At 44.9% G+C, this 15,355-nt stretch overlaps 1 pseudogene; it reads right to left on the reverse strand.

The window, feature by feature from the left end:
* Positions 1 to 160: 160 nt before the first annotated feature.
* Positions 161 to 14,172, reverse strand: LOC109775943 (aspartic proteinase nepenthesin-1-like; annotated as a pseudogene).
* Between the last annotated feature and the right edge of the window lie 1,183 nt (positions 14,173 to 15,355).

Here is a 15,355-nt window from a genome sequence, read left to right on the forward strand (position 1 = left end):
TTGCATGCTCAATATCACCAATGCAGTTGTGCCTGGTGCAACAAAACCTGCACATGACCGAGGAGTCGTGGTTGTAGATTTGGACCTTCAGGCCGAGTCCTGTGATGTGCACAACGACGAGGTCGCCGGGGACGATCCGGTGGCGGCGGCAGAAGTAGTTCTAGCCCCGGCCAAGCACCATGTGCCCCTCGAAGTTCTGGACCTGCACCCAGGACGCGCACCGCTTGTTCGCCGACAGCCTGACCACGCGCGGGAGCCGCTTGATGACCAGCCACTCGTTCATCACCTCCACGAACTTGCAAGGGATGACAAGCATGGCGAGGTCCTCGTTGTCCTTGATATGCTGGTAGAAGCGCAGCGGCTCCTGAGCCCCCTCCTCGTGGCCGGTCCTCGGAGATCGTCCCCTTGAACGAGGGAGGCTCATGAAGGCGACCCTGCCAGGTAGGTCCACCCTCCTGAGCCACCTGTTCGTGGGGATGAGATCCTCGGCGCCCTCAGCTCCGGCCACCACATGAGCTCCTCCACCCGCCATGTCCCAGTCACTCTTCAATATCTTGCCAGGTAAGATGACAATTATTAGATGTTCTTGTAAAATGAGCAACCACTGACCAGTACCATTAGCTCTTCTGTAAATGCCACTGATCAGTTGCACTAGCACTACAGCAAATGGTACTGATCAGAGACATTTGCCCAAGAGCAAATGTCACTGATCAGTGCACAAACTCTTTGCCAAATGCACTTTCTCCCTATCAATGGCACTTTCTCTTGGGCAAATGCCACTGATCAGTGCCATTTGCTCTTGAGCAAGTGCCACTGATCAATGGCACTTGCTCAATACACTAGGGCTTACTTGACGGGGTACGCCTAAAAATATTTGAGTTTTCAGGTGTTTGCAATGCGTATTAATAACTTTCTTTCTCACCCACATGCTTTACTTGACTAGAAATATTTGAGTTTTCAGCTGCTGAGACTTCCTTAGCCACTCCCAATTGAAATTGGTTCATGTATACAATTATTTGGTACTCCCTCCGTTCTATAATATAAGATCGTTTTGCAAGCTGTTTTAGCTTGCAAAAACGCCTTATATTATGAGACGGAGGGAGTAATAATTTTTTTGCCTTGTTGCGTCTATGTTTTTCTTCTTGGCGTCCCAGGAGAAGCATACGTCGTCCTCATCCGCGGTCTTATTGACTGGCAGTGCCACCTGTACGATGAATGCGCTCTTCAGTTGCCTGAAGACGGCATCCAGAAATGTGGTGAGGTCCGTGCCGCTGTCGATGATCGTCCCACCAGAGCCGTCGGCCTTGATCGCGAACGCCAACATGGGGACCGGCAGCCGCGTCCTGCCGACGGTAACCCCTTTGACACTGAGGAAGTAGTAGGAGCCGTCGGTGCCTGGAGGAGGGTTCCGTACGAACGGAGTGGATAGGGTCGGCCCTGTAGCGTGCGCCTTGAGGTCGCCCGTGGTGCCCAGAAACACGGGATTGCTCTTGGCCTCGAACCTGTTGGTGAAGCAGTAGGAGAACTGTCAGACCTTGATCTGCGAAGGAAGCGACAATGGCCCGTGGCCGAACCCCGCGGTGCCAGTCTCGGTTCCTAAAAATTTGCCGACATTGTACATGCCACAGCCAAAGCCAATATCCGCCATGGTGACCGCACCTCCTTTGCCATCGTCGAAGGTGAAGAAGCAGTCTCTGAGTAAGTGGCCAAATGACCTAGACCCGTCGCTGCACCCGAAGACGTAGGTGCACCCGTGGAGGAAGCAGTCGTATTCTGAATGGGCTTTGCAGAGAGGGTCGGAGCACGCGACGCTGCAGACGTTGGGTGAAGCACTTGGCGCAGGATTCGCACTGCGTCCAGACGACGTCGCTACCAGTGTCCAGCGTCAGTGTCACGGGCTGCGAACGCGCCTGGCACCTGGCCGATGCTCAAGTGGATTAGGTACTGGGAGTTTATGTCTGTGTTGGCACGTCCCACCGGCGCGATCGCCGGGTGGGCGGTGGTGCCGTAATATGGGAAAGATTGGCAGCGCGGGCCCTAAGGCTCTGAAGGTCTGGTTTGAGAAATGTGACCACATCACATATATCGAGGTCCTATGCCGTAGTCCAGTGTGTAAGTTTCACCGGATTCCTTGAACATCTACAAGGCGGCGACCAAGTGCATGCTAGGAAATGGAGAGGTGGCATTGTTCTGGACGGATTGGTGGTTATGGGACTGGCCAATCCAAGACCTCATGCCAAACCTACTCGCTGCAATTAAAAGAAGAGTGTACAAGAGAATGGTGAAGCAAGCCATAATCGACAATTGGTGGCAGCACGTGTCGCCTAACATGGGCCTTCAAGCACTGAGTGTCGTGGAATTGTCACGGCAGATGTCCTTAGTGTCAGGACTTAGTCACGAGGCCAGCGCATCTATGTGGTAGCTTGAGAGGGGTTGATTGGGATGAGAGACGCAGGGCGGATCAACGCACAAGACAAAGGTTTAGACAGCTTCGGGCCCCAGGAAACATCATCCGGTAATAGCCCTACATGCTGTTTGAGGCTAGGTCTCATTATGCTCATGAGAGAGTCGCCGGTAAGCCGGCTCTTTGTGTCTAGCCTTAGAGATTGTTTCTTGTTTCTTGTTTCTTGTCCCTCTTTGGGGTGCCCTGCCCCTCCTTATATAAGTTAGAGGGGCGGGTTACATGTGGAGTCCTAATAGGACTAGGACTAGTCTATCTTTTCTTACAAGTTAATTACAAGTCCGGATCTTGCTTCCTCGTAAAGGAAATATTCGTCATCCCTTTCCTTTTAATCCGGCCCATCATAACGTGAGCCGGCCTTCTGGGCTTTAGGCCTTGTTGTCCATCTGACCCGCCCGCCGGGTTACTAATGAGTCGCCAAGATCGGCCAGGTTATCTGTGAATCGCCAAGCTCCGGGCGGGTCACCAGTGAGCCGCCAATTCCGGCCGGGTCATACCGCGGGGTATATCCCCGACATTAGCCCCCAGTTTAATTTGGATTTATCCATGTTAAATTAATCTGCAATATAAACACAAGAACAAATTTGACAGGTTGTGTTCCGGGTTAAATATTCTTTGTAAGCCGGCAATTGGTCATCCTTAAGTCCTTGTCATCTTCCTTCTTGATATGTATCCATAATCTCATAGCAAATCTATTTAGCAGATATGTTCAAATTTTGCCAATGAAATAAATCCAGATACTTCCTTTGAAAATCCGGGTCAACAGGCCAGCTTCAGAGTCAATTTGCTGGTATTGGTCTCTTGTTGAGAAATATTGTAAGAGATAATCCACTTGAATCGGCTTTCAATGCTCTGACTTGACAAAAATATTGGTCTTCAAATATTCAACTTATATTCATCCGGCTTAAAGATATAAAACTTGCCGGTTTATGAGTACCAAAATTGCCGGGTTATAAATAGATGATGCTGAGTCATAATTGTCGCCGACACCGGTTTATGATTGTTAATGACGCCGGTTTACAGACACAGGGTCATAATGATTGGTGACACCGGATCAATCTGGTTTTGCTCAAAACAGAGAAATTGAAGATATTTCTTTGATAATAATATAATACCTGTAGCCCCCAAGTCTTGAGCAGAACAAAGCGATGGCTTAAGACTTGCTTCAATATGAATACTGCCACTTTGAAGAAGTCCATGTTGTTTATCCCAATCACTAGTAAAAACTGAATATTCCATATTATGTAGCCCCAAGTGCCGGGTTGTCATGCTTGCAGCAACCTGGGACTTGTAATTGCCTGATTCTCAAAAACTTCAACCAGTGTAGCCCCCAAGGGCCGGGTCATTATGCAATAATGAGCAGGGACTTTATAAATATGATCATGTGAATTTGAACAGCAATGTGTAGCCCCCAAGGGCCGGCTTAGTAAGATAATACTGAGCTGGGACTTTTCATTGAAAATAATCATATGATGTAACCCTCACCATGGGGCTTGAACCCATGTCCACAAGGTTAAGAGCTTTGTGCTTTACCAACTAAACAGTGGATCCTTCAATATAATGGATTAAGACTTATATACCTTGAATTGTTGACAGGAGCAATTGGTAGCCCCCAAGGGCCGGTTTATCATAATATGATGAGTCGGGTCTTCAACAAGGCCAATAAAAAGTAATCTTGCATTAGCCCCCAAGTGCCATGGTGCATGCTGGCAGTGACATGGGACTTGCACATTTGATGTAATCTCAATTTGAATAATGTAGCCCCCAAGTGCTGGGTTGTAAGCCTGCGGCGACTCGGGACTATTCCTTCCATTGTAGAATAAATCATATCCATTGATAAAATAATAGCCATTGCGCTGAAGCGACTTTGAAAACCTCAATCATAATATTAGTTTCTGATAACCATAATAAAAATCCAGCCATGTTGGCTATTAAAGATTTGACTAACCCGGTTTGAAAACCTCAATCATTCAAATCATAATGAAAATCCAGCCAAGTTTGGCTATTTAAATATTCCAAATACCTTATCTGTTGACAAGTAAATCCGGAGTTTAAATACCCGGCGGCTTTTGGCCGATGGCGATTTATTACGCCTCCATTGTAAGCCGGAATTTTTACAACCCGGCGGCTTATAGCCTTTGAGAAAACCAAGAATTGATAACCCTTTTGAGACACCAATTTCAATCTTTGATGATGGGCTTGAACTTAATCATTTATGTAAGTCATAGCCCTGTAAATCCTGCACAGAGTTCAAACAACATATGCCCTGGCGACTTAACGTTAAAAGCCAGGGCGGGTAACCACCCAAATGTAGTCTTATCCTGCACACAAGTAGATCACAAGATCCCTTGGCGGTTTACCGAGGGCGGGTCATAATATCTCACATATAACCACTGTGATATTGAATTTGTACTGCCGGTTTACATGACCTGTGCAGTAAGGGTGATAACCCGATCCTTAGAAGCCAATGCTTCCACATAGATGATGATTGTCATAAGCTGGCGATTTATCATCGAAAATCAAGCCGGGTTAAATAGCAACCACTCATATACACTTCAGATATGAAAAAAGAGCTTCAAATAAAATCCAAAAATTGTTTGCAAAAAGAGACTTCGAAAAATTTTGAGGCTTCTGATTCTAATACGATCAGAAAACCATCCCAAAGGGGTTAAGCTAAGATTCGAATACGATCATATAGCCCCCAATGGCTTTGGCGTTGCCGATCAAGAGGGTACCGACAGCTATGTTCTCTTTGGTTTGAATACGACCTATGTTTGAACAGGAAGCCCCCAAATGACCTTGAGAGTTGTTTAACGACGCTGATTCGAATACGATCCACGTCGGTTCCCAAAGGGGGTTGAGCTATGGTTCAAATATGACCAAGAAACTCCCCAATGAGCTCGGCAGTGTGCCGATCAAAAGGGTATCGACAGCTATGTTCTCTTTGGTTAGAATACGACCTATGTTTGAACAGGAAGCCCCCTAGTGATCATGAGAATATTTAACGACTCTGATTCGAATACGATCAGGGTCACACCAAAAGGGTTAAGCTAAATTCAAATACGATCAGCTCCCAATGGTCATTAAAGCAGGGTACCTATATTTGAGTTGTGCTTTGTAACAGACTCTCTTTGGTCCCTTTAATTTTTACTGAGAACTCGAACTTTGCGAGAGATAACCTCTTTTTGAACCGGAAATTTGTAAACCGGATATTAAGAGCTTCAAAGCTTTATAAGATACAAATTTACCTTGAGCCGGACGATTGAACCGGATTTGAGAGCTTCAAAACTTTGCGGGAGAAAGATATCTCTTGAACCGGATTTTAAACCGGAATCTTTATTTGAACCGGCAATTTTCTGACGGCCTTTAAAGTTTCATCAATATGGTAGCAGCCTCCGGAACCGGGTTATCATTCCCTCCAACGACCCGGGGCTCCCGAGTCATGTCACTGTAGCCCCCGAGTCTCAAGATGACTCGAGGAGTTGGCTTGAGATTCTCCATATTTAACCGTGATATAAACCGGCATAACTTGTATATCATTGGTGTTGATAACACGATGTGTATCCATAGAAGGTTAAGGTGACTGCGGCGGGTTATAAATGATCCCGTATGAGCCGTGTCAGCAACTCGGCCAATGGTTCCTTCCAACTGGCTGTTTGAAGTTTAACCAAACTGTAGTGACGGCGACTCGTGCACCTGCCCATTGAACCATCCAGTGCAGACGACGGCTGATAATATATGATAATTTGCCTCCAGTTTGTTGAAAGAAAACCGGGCTTCCCAAGTAGTGACTTGCTCATAATCAATAAACAACTCATCCAGCCAAGTGCGGCCTGGTGTGTTGATTTAGATCAGGCCGCGAGAGACGGACGGTAAAGACGATCGTAACATCAGAGGCGGCACAGACAGATGAGTCGGCCGTGGCGTTGTAAACCGGTGCGGACGGGTGATTTGTCCTCCTTGTTGTAAGCTGGCGTGGTCGCGAGAGACGGCCACGGCGTGGTAAGCCGGCGCGGTCGCGAGAGACGGCCACGGCGTTGTAAGCCGGCGCGGTCGCGAGAGACGGCCACGGCGTTGTAAGCCGGTGCGAGGGTCCGTTGAATAACGAAGACCACCTGTGGCAAAAGATGTTGGCGTGCCTCCATCTCCGCAGTATAATATCACTTTTTGTCATAAATAATTGCCCTGTATAAGCAATATTGCAGACCAAGGCAAACATAAACTATTCTTTGACAAAAATAATATGTACTAAAAATATATTTTAGATGGATATCACCTGATGTGTTTAGGCCGAAAATAATCCGCCATGAAGTTGATGATCACTAAGTGAAACTGGAATCCTTCACGGGTGAATCGGCCGTGGGAGCAGACAGATAAACCGGCCACGGTGTTTGTGAGCCGGTGCGGACGAGCAAGTTGTCCTCCGCGTTGTAAGCCGGCGCGGACGCGTGAACCGGCCGCGAGACGGACGGGCAAGTCGTCCGCGGCGTTGTAAGGCGGTGCGGACGGGCAAGTCGGCCGGCGCATTGATGTAATCCGGATCATGACACGCCGGTCCGTGAAGCCGCGTGGTACCGACGAACGTGCCTCCGTGGTATAACACCACTTTGTATGAATGATTCTCCTACATATGAAAATACCGTAGAGCAGAGTAGTTGTGCTCATAGCAATTAAAGTATATTAAGAAAAATGCATAGGAGAAATAACACCTGATTCGCGCGGACTAAGGAGGGGCAGGGCGGGGGAGACGCCTGCGTGGGAGGCCGTGTGGGTAATGGCTGACAAGGTAATGTGTCGGTCCAGTCTGCGGCCAGTGGCAACAGAGACGCTCGCGAGCGATGGCCAAGTCCTTCTCCGAATTGTGGATTTTTTTTTACGCGTTCACGCAATTGTAGCCAGCCAATCCAATAATTTCCTCGTTCTTTTCCCGATCTACTAGTACTCAAACAGTACTATCCTTTTTTGCAGTACTAGTGGAAGCGCTTGGGGGCTCTTTGGATTTGACTCGGGCTTCAGGCTAGAAAAAGTAGTGACAATGACTGATTTGACGTATCTGCTTCACGTGCACTACTACTTGAAGTAGTACCTTTCCTTCGATCTTTGCTCCATGCTCGTGGAAGTAGCAGCAACAGCGTACACTGATACGCCTTAGGGCTTGATGCGAGCGCCCGGATGATTGTTTCTCAGATCCAACTTGTACTAGTAGCACTTGGTCCTTTTAAAAAGTTGGCAGCAAGCCTAGGGTGCCACGCCATGCAATAGTGATGCTCCGAGTTGGGTTTGGACACGGACGACAGAACCGTCAAAGTCTTTCGGTCTCCGCAAGTTGCACGTCGTATCGATTGATTTCAGATGCAAGATTTCGACCCTCAACGACAACGGAAATTAATCCAGCCCCGACGGATCATCTGGTGGTGTGCGCTGGCGCATAAACACGACCCTAATTTTCTCCTTTGATCTTTAAATCGTGTATACGTCGCTTTGACTGTTTGTTGATGATGTTGTCTTCTGCGCCGACTTCTTTTTCATCCGGAAAATTGCAAACTTCTCAATCCTTTTAGAGAAATCCCTTCAAGAACTCAACACCACCGTGCGCAGGCCCCACGGTGGGCGCCAACTGTCGTAGAATTGTCACGGCAGATGTCCTTAATGTCAGGACTTAGTCGCGAGGCCAGCGCATCTATGTGGTAGCTTGAGAGGGGTTGATTGGGATGAGATACGCAGGGCGGATCAACGCACAAGACAAGGGTTTAGACAGCTTCGGGCCCCGGGAAACATCATCCGGTAATAGCCCTACATGTTGTTTGAGGCTAAGTCTCATTATGCTCATGAGAGAGTCGCCGGTAAGCCGGCTCTTTGTGTCTAGTCTTAGAGATTGTTTCTTGTTTCTTGTTTCTTGTCCCTCTTTGGGGTGCCCTGCCCCTTCTTATATAAGTTAGAGGGGCGGGTTACATGTGGAGTGCTAGTAGGACTAGGACTAGTCTATCTTTTCTTACAAGTTAATTACAAGTCCGGGTCTTGCTTCCTCGTAAAGGAAATATTCGTCATCCCTTTCCTTTTAATCCGGCCCATCATAACGTGAGCCGGCCTTCTGGGCTTTAGGCCTTGTTGTCCATCTGACCCGCCCGCCGGGTTACTAATGAGTCGCCAAGATCGGCCAGGTTATCTGTGAATCGCCAAGCTCCGGGCGGGTCACCAGTGAGCCGCCAATTCCGGCCGGGTCATACCGCGGGGTATATCCCCGACACTGAGCGAGTTCTTGCAGCTTGTAGACAGAACCATAACATCCAGTTGCTGGATGGTGTTGAAACAAACCGGTTTGGGCTTAGCAGACAAACATATGCTTCTCGGCGAGCTCAGCTTACATGGTGTTCTTTGCTGAGAGAGTGAAGGTCAATGGAGCGGCGCAAATCTGGCGGTTGAGGGCGTCGGCGACCTGCATGTTTTTCACATGGCTGGCGGCTAGGGAGAGGTGCTGGACAACCAACATGCTTGCACGTCGACATCTATCACACCCTCCGGCTTGTCCCTTCTGTGTTCGAGCTCCAGAGAGAATCAACCACATCTTACTTGGGTGCGTATTTGCTATACAAGTGTGGCTCTCCATCCTCAACCACTGGGATAAACTAACTTGGCTACCTAGCGCGGATGCTAATCTGATGGACTGGTGGACCTCATTAAATCCACAACCAAAGCATAGGAAGGACACATGGATAGTAATTGTGCTAGTAGCATGGATGTTATGGAAGCACATGAATGATGTGGTGTTCAATGGAACGGCTCCTTCCACAAGTGAGATTCTCAAGAAGGTCGATCTACAAGGACAAGACTAGAGGGCGGCCGGGTAGCTGCGTGAGGGGAGATCGCTTCGGTTAGAGTAGATGAGTGGGCTAGTAGTGAGTAATCCGCATGTCAAGTGTTGGCTATAATAGCCGTGGATAACCTGTAAAACTATTTGCCTTTCTAGGCACTTTCTCTCTATGATCTCGATACATCAATCTTTGACGTATTCTTGAAAAAAAGTTCTCAAGTGAGCATTTTTGGGGATTTTAGGTGGGTGGTGTGGGTGTGTGTGTGTGTGGGGGGGGGGGGGGGGGGGGGTAGTTTCAAAGCAAGGAAGGAGAAGAACTTGCATGCAAAGTAAAGCAAAGGGAGTAAATAGATTAGGGTCTCATTTCTTGAGAACATTTTCCATGGTGACGACTTATATCAAGCGGGCCAAAGCGCCGTAAAAAGAAGGTAAAATAGTAGTTCAATTGGACAGACTTCGGCCATAGGATGTAAGCGAAGGGGTATAACTTCATCCGAACAGTTAGGGCTTCTTTCCTTTGCTTATCATGTGATCTCTTCAGCTAAATATGGTATCGAAAGATCTGGACCGTCTGAAAACTAGGGAACTTACGCTATTTAGGTATACAAGTCCATCTTCATATTCTGCTCAGTTGTCACATCCACCTTTGATGCATTTTCCATCCGCTCCTGGTAGTATGACAAGGTTTATCAAACACAAGCCCTCCCCCCTTACACTTATCCAGTACAAAGTACTCCCTCTGTCCCATAATATAATTAAGACTTTTTTTTATACTAGACTGGTGTCAAAAAACGCCTACATGATGGGATAGGGGGACTAATTACTATGACAAAATAATTATGTGACATTACCATCGGTACAGCTGCGTGTTATGATAATATAATTCCAATGAACCAAAAACATGGCTCGGACAAAGCAGGGTTGGGCCTCTGCCATGGCAGGGAGGGCGGTCACCTAGGGCCCCAGCTCGAGCAAGGATCCATATTTTGTGCATATGCATGTACTATAGGGACTGCCTATACTTCGCTTCTTGCGACACAATTTTTCCTGCAATGTGAAAAAATTGTTCCTGCAAGATTTAGAAAAAATGCTTGAACCATTCAAAAAAAGTTCAAACATGTATTTTAAACCAAACATCCTGCATTGAAAAAGGTTCAACGCGTATCAAAAATATGTTCAGCATATAAAGAAAAATGAAACCTGTGTCCGAAAAAACGTTCGTCTTCTTTTTAAATGACATTGTGTATTCCAAAAAGAACTCATCTTTTTATAAAATGTTCAAGGTGCATCTGAAAAACAATTAAGTTCAACATGTACTAAAAAAATATTCACGTGTTTCATAAATATGTTCATAACATTTCAAAAAATAATATAAAATGTAAAAAAATTGTTCACATAATTTTAAAATATATTTCTGACCATTTAAAAAAGATGCTCATCAATTCCAAAAATATTTTCGTGACTTCTTTAAAAAATGATAGGACAATGTAATAAAAGTTTAGTCCCATCCAAAAAAATGTCCAACATTTTTTGAGAAAAATCTTCAAACATGTATTCGAAAGAATGTTCAGCATGTATTTGAAACAATATTCAATGTGTTTCAAAAAATGTTATGCATGTATACAAAAAGTGTACAACATGTACTATTAAACAAAGTTGACTTGTATTTGAAATTAAAAAATGATGCAAAACACACTGAAGCAAAACAAGGAAAAAACACACAAATGGTTCTAAAATCGGTCCAAACCGGTCCATAGAATCATCCCAAAACCATTCCAGGGAGCTACATTGTTGGGACGGCCTACTCAGTGGAGCGCGAGAGGCGAGGCTGGGTGATGTCTCGGAATAAGTGAGATACAGGGAGCTCCTCTTCAGCGCATGTTGCGCCAAGTAGTCTCTTTGGCGCACACTATGATTTTTTCTGGGCCTCGGCCCATTTAGTACTCCGTGCGCTCTTCGCCTTTTTCTCCGGTCCACCTGTAGTTAGGTCCTTTGCACCAGTTTGTTTGCTCGAATTTTTTGCTTCCTTGTCTTAGAGTTTACATACTGATTTAAAAAGCAGAGAAATCAAATTAGTTTTATGTGTGTACAGATTCTTTTGCAGGCTCGGTCGTTCGTTCGGCAGCTGACCCTTGATCATTGACTTTTTTTCAAATTTTCAAAAAAAAATCAGAAATTTAAAGAAAACTCAAATTTGAAAAAAGATTATCAATTTAGAAAAGAACTTCATCTAATTTTAAAAACCGTTCATCAATATTGAAAAAAGTTCACAAACTTGAAAAATGTTTCTCGATTTTGAAAAAAGTTCATCAATATTGAAAAAAGTTCATCGAACTTTGGAAAACATCAAATTCGAAAAAGTTCCTCAATATTGGAAAAAATCATCGTTATTCTAAAAAGTTCGCGCACTGTAAAAGAAAAAGAAAAAGAAAAAATATTGTATACGTTTTAGTCGGCTGACCCATGTAGCATCGATGGAGGTGGGGGTGCGCCCGTTTCTGGCGATGCCTTTAACCGATGCAACGGGTGTCGAATAGGATTTGGCTGAGATATAACCCTAGCATGGACAAGGCAATTCGGTGCCCAGGCTCAGTTGCACATGCGATGAAAAGAAAATTCAAAACAAACACTAGATTTTTTTGCATATAAGATAATTTATTGCGTGAGGTTCAGTCCAAATTTTAGATCATTTGGACTCTGAGTAGCTCTCGGCAAAAAAGACAAATCTATGGTCTGTGAAAAAGTTTACTGTTCATATATTGTTCTACCCAATTTGTCTTTTTTTTGCTGAGAGCTACTCATATGTCCAAAGGATCTAAAATTTGGAGTGCACCTCACACACTGAATTATCTTCCATGAAAAAAAACATTTTTTTGAATTTTTTGTGAATTTTCTCTTCACTGGGTGCAGATGGGCCTGGGCTCAGAAATGGATATTCGCCCTCGCATGTACTATACACATACAAGATAGGAGGGCAAGAGGAAGGGCAACATACCCTAACTCATTAAGGATATACGCACCCAGCTAGCCACGCACAAGGTATTTTGCATGATTCCTCCAATTCCATGTTCAACGTGCGGAATAGCGAGGTAAGGCCTTTCATGTTTGATGCTCCCTCCGAAAAGATGTCGCACAAATGCGTTGGCCCAAGCAATTTTTTTCTTGTTTAGTAACTTTTGGAAGGTAGTACAGCTTATGCATGCATGACAAAAAAAATAACTGCTAGCTGAGTGAAACCCATTGAAGCTAATCTTTGTTTTAATATCACATGAAGCGATAGCACTAGTATATCATGTTTTCCAATTTCCATGCATTGTGTGCCAAAGGACCTAAATGATGTTATAGGGATGAGCTCATGTATTGTCTAAAGAGGGACGAGCTCATATGACTCACTTGTTTTGCTCTGCTGGTACATTTTTTAGCCCCCCCCCCCCCCTCCCCCTCTTAAAGGTTCTAGCGCTTCAAAATTAAGTCGCTCTAATCTGTTGACTGAATTATGTCGTATTTCTCGACCAACATGTGTGGATGCATGATCCCTTGCGAGTATTTTTTATTTTTTTTAGGTTTCATGCAGTGGCACTATTTGGTGCATGATTATAGACCATGAATAGTTTAGGATGTGCATTTGTTGAACCCTTATAAAAGGAAGTGAAGAATGAATCGGGAGTCATTTAAGTGGGACCATAGTTGCATGTCCATCTTCTTGCCAATGTCCAACCCGTGTCTTTCATCCAAGAGTTCGCGTGTTTTAGAGTGTAGTGGCATACACCGGTTTGAGTTAGTGATTTGATCCCCAACTAACATCCAAGGCTCTTAGATCACGCCTACCTTCTGCATCAGCTTGATTAGCACTAGTGGTCGGGGCTCGCCATTATGAGAATCTTGAGAGGAAACTGTGCGCGTATCTCTCCCTCTTAAAGAAAAAAAAGGAAAAAAAACTCACCATCATCTCAAAATTAAAAAAAAACTTTCTCACAACATGTGGACATCACATCCATCTCAAAGAAAAATGAAAAGCCTAAAAAATTCTCAAAAAGAAAAAGGAAAGGAAGTCTCACTTCCATCTTCTAAAAATAATCTAGAAAAACTTTTCTCAAAAGATGAAAAAAGTCTCACTTTCTTCTTCCAAAAAAATCTCCAAAAAAAGAAAAATTCTCGCCACGCCCAACCAGCATGCGCCACATGGCCATGCTGGTTGGCCGCCCTTCTCCCGCACGTTAATGTCTTTAATTATGAGGGCTACAATGTTAGCAACTTCTTCATCCATGTTGACATGATCATTGATGTGCACCTTTCCTTCTTCAACACATTCGACAATGAAGTAAAATCTCATGTCTATGTGTTTGCTCCAGTCATGATGGACAGGATTCTCACACAACACAATTTTTGATTTGTTGTCCAGTCCCAGCTTGAGAATCCATGTTTACATGCTCTAGGTCCGAAAAGGAGTCGACTAAGGCATAGGCCTTAGCATATCAATTGCGCCAGTCATGCTAAACTAAATATCTCCCGTATTTGACAATTAATTTTTATTCTTGGCATCCCTAGGTCTGTGACGGACGTGGTGATGCAGACTATACAATGGCATGGTTGGTGGTGGTGGTACAAAGACACCATGGTTTGCACTTGACGTGTCACTCGAGCTCATATGGGGGCATGAACAGAAGTACTCAAATAAAGCATGTAAAATGTCATCAGAAAATGGCATTCTGCTGGTTTAATTTAGGATGAGTGTAGAAATGTAAATAGCGTCCACGTAACTTAGTCTTTGTTTCCTTGGGCTGAGCAACGGTTCTCTTCTGCTCATCGGCACCCGCCACTACGCACTAGCGTGCACGTAGTCGTGGATTGCCAACCTCTTGTACCCCGCTCTTTCTATCAGTGAAATGATAAGCCACATGGCGTATTCGTGAAAGAAAAAAAATGTAAATAGCAGAGAGAACAGTTGAGAAAGGTTTGCCTGAGCAATGTCATCTTTACCAAAAAGATTTGTTCATTGGGTTTGCTAATTTACAGTTGCTGATCTCAACCTTCACAAGCCATGGACATGTTCAAACCTGCGAGACACACATGCATTTCCCCCAGCAGATGAGATGTATTCACAGTGCTTAGTGAAGAATCATGAACACCGTTTCTTTGTGTGGATAGTCCCCTTGATGAGGTTGATCAGGCTTCAATCCGATTTGAGTTTGATCAGAGTTTTTTCTTTGAGGGGCATCTCATCTGATTTTTATCTAGAAAAAAAAAAGTTTACAGTGATGACTCAGGGGATAAGTACTTAGGCCTTGCCAGTAGTACTGATTGACATGCAAAGCAATGTGCGAGAAGCTCATCAGTGTGCCATCACTTTCACCTCTGATCCGGCTGTTGCTGAATAATAAAATGCATGACGATACATGCTGTGCATCATACCAGTGAGCTTGTGTCGTGTCCACCGCGCAGCTTGACACAGACGCGCACCATGCGTTTAATTATTGTGCCCTTTTACTATGCTTGTCTGTTTAATTATTTGGAACGAGAGACATGTTAAAGTGTTTAGGAAGAAACCCACATACACCCATATACTACATTCTCAAGCTTATCCAAGACGAGGCAAAGTTTTGGGTCACCATTGGGCTTGCCACTTGAGCATCATGATGCCTCTAGAATAATCCATATATGTTTCTTTATCTGACGGGCCATGTTGTGGAGCCAGTGTTATGTACCCCAAAACTCTTCTTAATTAATGATTAATGAATGAAGCAAGCCTTTTGTCTCCATTTAAGAAAGATATTAGCCCGCGTGTGTTTGTCATCCCCAGATAAGTATATTAGCGTTTGTTGCAGTTTACGTTGCAACCAACCAGAGACCAAAACAACAACAAAAAAAGAAACTTGTGATCCCAACACTTGTTGAGTAAGAAGGCATCTGAAAGAGAAACGCAATCACTCAGAGGATCTTCAATTGCGATGTGCCGACGCCATCTTGGAGCACCAATCATCCTTGGCAACTTTCCTCGTGCAACGGGAACCCTTTTGGAAGTATTTGCTGTTGTCGATGCACTAGTGCAGAACCGGGCTTTAGTGCCGGTTCGTAAGGGCCTT

Source organism: Aegilops tauschii, chromosome 2, assembly GCF_002575655.3.
Source record: "Aegilops tauschii subsp. strangulata cultivar AL8/78 chromosome 2, Aet v6.0, whole genome shotgun sequence".
Taxonomy (NCBI): domain Eukaryota; kingdom Viridiplantae; phylum Streptophyta; class Magnoliopsida; order Poales; family Poaceae; genus Aegilops; species Aegilops tauschii.